We start from the raw sequence: 7,230 nt of genomic DNA, 5'->3' as shown, positions 1-7,230 counted from the left end.
TTGTCTATGTTTAGTGCGTGGCTTGCTACATTCGAGCTTATCCCCACCATGTCTGAGTGCGACCACGCGAAGACATCCTGGTTTTTCTTCAAAAAACAAATTAATTGCTATTTTGCCTCGTCTTGGAGGTGTTTTCCGACCTTCACCTTCTTCGAGGGATCAGCTTCCTCGAGCTGAATTTCTTCGAGCTCCTCTAAAGGTTCGAGGTCAACTTTCTCCTCAATCCTCGGATCGATCTCTTCGTCAATCTCTAAGACCGTTCCGTCTTTGTTTTGTACGATGACGAGTGCTTGAGCGTTCGTTTGTTTCTTTCCCCTCAAGGAGATGCTACAACATTCCCTCCCTGCCAATTGGTCTCCTTCTAATGTCCCAACTCCGTTAGGGGTCGGGAACTTAAGGGCCAGATGCCTTACTGATGAGACTGCCCCCAGCCCGACCAGGGCGGGTCTCCCGAGCAGCACATTGTAGGCAGATGGTAAGTCTACTACCACAAACTCCATTATCTTGGTCACTGAGATTGGATAGTCTCCCAAGGTCAGGGGGAGCTCAATGGATCCCATACAGGCAGTTCCTTCTCCTGAAAAGCCGTACAAAGTAGTTGCACATGCTTTCAGGTCGCGAAGGGAGAGTCCCATCTTCTCGAGGGTTGCTTTATAAAGGATGTTGACTGAGCTCCCATTATCTATGAGAACTCGGTGGACCCTTTTATTGGCCAACTGAAGAGTAATAACCAGCGGATCATGATGAGGGAACTGAACATGGGAGGCGTCTTCCTCGGTGAAGGTTATTGGTTGTGTTTCAATCCTCTGGCTTTTTGGTACCCTAGGTTCGGGTTCATAAGGAGACCCGTCCCCTGTCTTCAACTCGTTAACATACCTCTTTTGGGCATTCCTGCCCCCTCCTGCGAGATGAGGCCCTCCCGAGATGGTTATTACATCCTCTCCATCTATCGGCGGGGGCCTATCTTCTTCCCGAGATCGGGAGTTATTGTTTTGTGTGGTTGGAGGCGCGGCTACTCTCTGGCTCGCGGCCGCCTGACCAGTACTCGGGTTTTTGACATAATGCCGGAAGTAACCTCTCGAGATCAACCCTTCGATCTCGTCCTTCAGTTGTCGACATTCATCAGTTGTATGTCCGGTGTCTCTGTGGAACCGACAATATTTACTGGAATCCCTCTTGGATTTTTGATTTCTCATCATGTCTGGGTGCCTAAAGGGGACCTGGTTCTCATTAGCCAGGTATATGTTCTCCCGAGACTCATTGAGCTCGGTGTATACTCTATACACGGAGAAATATCTCTCCCCTTTCTTTTTCTTTCCTCCCTCAGCTTCGGGGTGACTTCCTTCGTTCTTTTTCCTCTTGGAGGGGTTCTCCGTGGCAGGCTTTGGAGCTGCTGGGTCCGCCGAGGTTGAGGCAGAGTTGATGTTTATTGTTGTAGTTTCGGACTGGGAGGTCACTTTGAGCGTCGACCTCGCTTCCTCTACATTGACAAACCTCTGCGCTCGCCTGTTAAACTCGGTTATTGACCTTACCGGTTTTCCTTGCATGTCGTCCCAAAGGGCACTTCCCGGTAATACGCCAGCTCGGATAGCCATGAGGTGTCCATTGTCATCAACGTCTCGAGCTCGGGCTACTTCCAGATTAAATCTCGTTAGGTAACTTTTCAATGTTTCGCCCTGTTGCTGCTGGACGTTAGTTAAGGTGGATGCTTCTGGTCTGACCCCCACCATTGCTCTGAACTGCTTCTTAAAGTCTTTAGACAACTGCTCCCATGAGGTTATTGAGTGCCTCTTATACTTTTCGAACCAACTTTTGGCAGGTCCTGCCAATGATGTTGGAAACAACATGCACCTGAGCTCGTAACCCACGTTACTGGCTCTCATGATAGTGTTGAACGTGCTCAGGTGACTGCTCGGGTCGGTTTTTCCTTCGAACGTTGGGACGTGAGGAATCCGAAACCCCTGAGGAAACTGAGTGTTGGAAATATGGGGAGCAAACGGCTCGAGCTCCTCATCAGAGTCCTCATATCGACCATTTCCTCGTTCATTCTTTAAAAGCCTAAAGGCTCTTTCGAGCTGATCGATTCTTTCCTGGACTGGGTCAGTAGGAGGTGCTGTCTGGAATTGATTGTCATCGATCGTGATTCCAGGCTCGCGTCTCCGCAAGGGATCTCTACGCCTTTTCAAGCGATCCCTTAGGTCCGGACTTGTTTGCTCTCCATTACCTCGACTCTGGTTCAGGTGATTTCGCAGGTCGGGACGATTCTTGCGGCTTCCAGTGTTATTACGACCTCGGTCATGTTTACTAACAGACCTGGTCTCTCTGGACTCATCACTGGTGAAGCTCATTGCTCGGTTATTCCATGATGGATTCTTTCTATGTCGCCTCGTCTCCGCCGTGCGAGACCGAGACGTTTGACTTTTCTCAGATGGAGCGCCTCTCCGCTCCTGGAAAGTCTCCCTGTTTCCTTGTCTTTCCCCCGCACGCCCTTCATTCTGATCTCGAACAGGTTGAGTGTTCCTGCGAGGGGGGGGGGGGGGCGAAGGATATCGTATGGGTGACGGAGGAAACCGTATAGGCGATGGTGGCTGCCACCCTTGTCGCGGCCTAGAGGGTCCAGAATTCGCCCGAGATGGGTCGGTCGCATTTGGTGCGCTCCCAGGTACCTGAGTCCGAGCCTCTGCAGGGGTTCGGTTATTCTCAGCTCCTGCAGGCACTTCCACATGCGGGTTAGCCGGGGCCCGAGCTCGAGTACTCCTCTGGGGCCTAGGTGGAGCGGATGGCTCTGCTGGTGCCGGAGGTTGAGTCGGCCTCCTTGTGGCAGCATCCTTTCGTGGACGCCCGCGGGGCCTCCGGGGAGGAACATGCACGTCCCTTGGAGGAGGGACTTGGTTTTCGCGCGGAGGCGGGGGCTGAGCCACCTGGGCCTCTGCGGCTATCCTTGTCAACTCCTCATTCCGTTTGTTGGCCTCTGCCAACAGCTGCTTCAGTTGTCGGTTTTCAAGTTCCATGATAGGAACGTACCGCTCCGGATTGTAGTACATATCCTCATCCCTTGGTGGAGGGGGTGGTCCCCGGGAATCAGAGGACCCACTTCTCTCCTCAACATCCAGGTTTTCCATTGGTTGTTTTCCAGGACGTCTTGGGTAATTTTCTTCAGGTGTGTTCTGATTGTTTGTGGCCATGATTTTCTCAGGGATGAATGCTTAAGGCTCTCAATGAAAGCACCAAACTGTTGACGCCGTTTTTCGTCAGCAGTGAAAGAAGAGCACGTAAACAATAACTGATAATGGCCAATTTAAATATGACAACACAAACACACGATTTTTACGTGATTCAGCAGTTAAATCTGCCTAGTCCACGAGTCTCTGTTATTAAACTCAAGATTATCTCTGAAAATTCTTCAGCATGAATTCTTCAGAGTTTTCTCTCAAGGTTCAGCCTTTCGGTCCATTACAATGGTGCATGACCTCTCTATTTATAGAGAAGGCTGCAGAATACTATCCCACATATTTTGGGTAGTTACTCTTTTTTGTGAATAAAATTAATGGCTTTAAATGCCTATAATCAGATATAAAAGGAAACGTCCCCTGAAGACCAGGGGACGCATAACTGACCAAATAATATCCCACGATTCTAGGGGATTTACAGTAATAAATGAGGATTACATCTCGTATGGACAACACTTATAGATATTCAAGGTGGTTATCATATATCTCCAAGGCTTTAGCTTCCCAGGTTTCCCGTCATCTTTCGAGCTAGAGACATCTCCCGAGGTCACATGGCTTTCGAGATCGTATGTGCGTCGAGTTCGGGACCCCTGATCCGAGGTCATCCCTGAAGATGGATGCGTCTCCGGAGCTACCTTTCGAGATCATGAACACTCCGAGGTCACCATACTCGAGGTCGTCTATGTCTTGCAGGCTCGATATTCAATCCTGGAGCATACTTCAAACCTTATGAGTTCAATTGCTGCAAATCCACCTTTCGAGGTCATATTTAACATAGCTCGAAATCTGGGTATAACAATATAATTAATAAATATAAATTTTTAATTAGTTTTAAAAGTATATTCTATTAAATATTTAGAATATTTCGTTAAAGTTAACAAAATAAATTGTTAAAACTAAGAATTTTTGTTATCTACACAGTTTTTATACATATAAAATTAATATATTTGGCGTATGTAAAAATAAGATGCCCACTAATCAAACGCATGAATGAGTGGAGTGACTACCAGGTAAAGGAAGAATTTTTGTTTCTGGGTTACAGGAGGTTAAGGGAAAGGATATTTGAAAAAAAAAAAACTAATCGAGGTTGGTCTTGACTCTTGACTAGACCCATCTTAATCTATAACAGAGTGGAGCCCCGACCCGACCGGGTATCTTTGCCAAGCCTATTATGCCCCCATAACTATATATCCCAAAAATATGTCATTTTGCAATTATTGGACCCAATTGTCCCTCCCATCACCATCCTCCAATTTTCTCTCTAAAACAATCTCTCAAACTCTATTCTCCCCTCTCTCATATTCTTCCACGATGGCACCACCACAACCACTTCCTCGAGGTGACATAACACCACTACTCCATGCTACCACTTCTATTAACATCGTCCTCTTCATTGAAGCCACCAACATCCACCATTGATGACCCCACCTCCACCAACATGAATCATCAAAATTTTATGTTCTACATACAAATTTTAAGATCTTACATGTTCTAATCTTGTGGATATCGAAAAAATACAAAAATAATTTAAAATAATTATATGAAAAACAGACTTTTGAGTGAAAAGATATGAACCTCCAAAGTTTTCGTCAAATTTCAGCGCAGAGCATCGATATTGCATCGAAAAAGCATCATTTTTCCCAAAAATCAAGTTTTCATGATTTCATCGCAAAAGCATCGAAACAATATCGATTATGCATCAAAAAAGCATCGTTTTGGCAAAAAAAAAATATTCAAGTTTTCATGATTGGATTGCAAGACCATAAAAACAGCATCGATTTTGCATCGAAAAAACATCATTTTGGCAACAAAAAAAAATTATAGTTTTCATGATTGCATCACAAGAGCATTGATTTTGCATCGAAAGACATCGTTTTGGCCAAAATCAAGTTTTCACGATTGCATCGAAACAACATTGATTTTGCATCGAAAAAGCATCACTTTGCCCAAAAATATAGTTTTCATGATTACATCGCAAGAGCATTGAAACAACATCGATTTTGCATCATTTGATTTTTGGCCAAAACGATACTTTTTCGATGTAAAATCGATATTGTTTTGATGTTCTTGCGATGCAATTGTAACGCCCTGGTTACTCCAAGACCGTTACTGTGGACTTTAAACAGTGCTTAACTCGCTAAACGAGTCATTTGGTTATAAACGTGCATCTAGGTGTTATTAATAGGCTAAGGTGAAAAATCTTGATCAAAAGGAATGGATATATTTTATTTAAAACATAAAATTGTACATGGGCCCATCAAAGTGCTTACAAAGTTATTTATAATCCAAAATGATCATTACAGTGTAAAAATTACAACCCGCCGACCTAAGCAGCAAAAATAGGGTTAACCCCTAGTTCCTCTGAGAAACATCTTGGCCGTGGTGGTCAAGTGGTCGCATATGCACGCATCTAAGCTCTCCACTCAAGGTTGGGTGAGCTTTTCTTTCCTTTTACCTGCACCACATAGCACCAATGAGCCAAGACTCAGCAAGAAAACTTATTACTGTATGTATGTAATATCAAAAAATGATTATGGTAATCATTCTGGGGCTTGCAGCCCTAATCAGACTGCGAGTCACACTTTGGGCTCCGCACCCTAATCAGATAAGTGACTATTAAGTCATACTCTGAATAGATGACTAATAAGTCAATCTCTGGATAGATGACTAATAAGTCTATCTCTGAATAGATGACTAATAAGTCTATCTTTAGGGCTTTGCACCCTAAGCCATGTGACATTCAGTCACCTGAGCCTTTTAGCTCTGACTCTATGTAACTAGCCTTTAGACTAGACAAACGCTTTTAGTTTTCATCGAACTTAGGGTCGGTCAAGCATTTCATGCTCATGGTGATTAGATCTATCATTTCGATAAGTGTTAAACACATTAATGTCGTTCTTGACTTTTAAGCCAATAACATACAACTAGTGCTCATTTCACTGCTGAACTTGACTGATAAGTCACAGCTTCAGGATCAATACTGTAATGCCCTGAAATCCCTAATGTGGTTTAATGGCTGGATTAGTAGGTCGGGAGGGCCATAATTGTTTAATTATGCCATTAAATGATAATATGCATGTTTATGTGAATTATATTATAATATGATGTTAAATGCATGCATGTGGGTCCACATTTGGTTGTTAAGGTGTTTTGGTAATTTGGCCCGTTGAGGGCATATTTGTGTATTTCGGTGCATATTGTGATTTATGGATGAGATCTCATTATTATGGAGATATATTCGAGCTATTCAGCATGAGACGGTCTTATATTGCAAATTAGCGGTTTTCTCATAACAGAGACATTTATAGGGATATTGGATAATGGGAATGTTTATTTGATGATAAATTGGGAGTTATAGAGATCAGGAGGAAATTCTAGGAGTTTTGACTATTATGTTCCCAGGGGTGTTTTTGGGACCCTGAGCACTAGGTTTTATTTGAGGTTACTTAAGCCTGAAGTAGTTCGTCAAATAGAACCGTACGTTAGAAAACATTTTTTCTCTTCCCGTTAGTTCCTTTTACCGTTCGAGGCAATTTTGAAGAAATCTTGAGTTCTAGGAGTCGGAATCAAGCGAGGATCGAGGCATAGCGATCCTAGGAAAGATTAGAAGCTTCTTGACCAAAGGATTTAACGAAAAAAACCCAATCAAAGGTAATCTAAGCTTTAATTTTTGAGTTTTAGAATTTCTAAGCTTTGAATTGGATTTTGTGAATCATTGAGTTTTCGATTCATTTGAGCCTTGGGATTTGATGATTTTAGATCATTGGGATGTTTGGGAACTTTGATTTTTGGATTTGGAAGTGTTTAGGTATGTTTTTGGAAGGTTTGGGATGAAGAAAAATGAGGTTTTGGCTGGTTTCTGGGTGGGGGTCGCGGCCCTGTTCTTGGGCGCCGCGGCCCAAGCTCGAAGAAGCAGCTGGTGGAGTTTGGCCTGTGCTGGGCGCCACGGCACTGGGTAGTGGGCACCGCAGCCCTTGCTCCTGGTGTGGCTGGGGGCCAC

The sequence above is a fragment of the Humulus lupulus genome, chromosome 1, assembly GCF_963169125.1.
Source record: "Humulus lupulus chromosome 1, drHumLupu1.1, whole genome shotgun sequence".
NCBI lineage: Eukaryota > Viridiplantae > Streptophyta > Magnoliopsida > Rosales > Cannabaceae > Humulus > Humulus lupulus.
The sequence above is the reverse complement of the archived record's forward strand: the minus strand, read 5'-3'. Positions refer to the sequence as shown.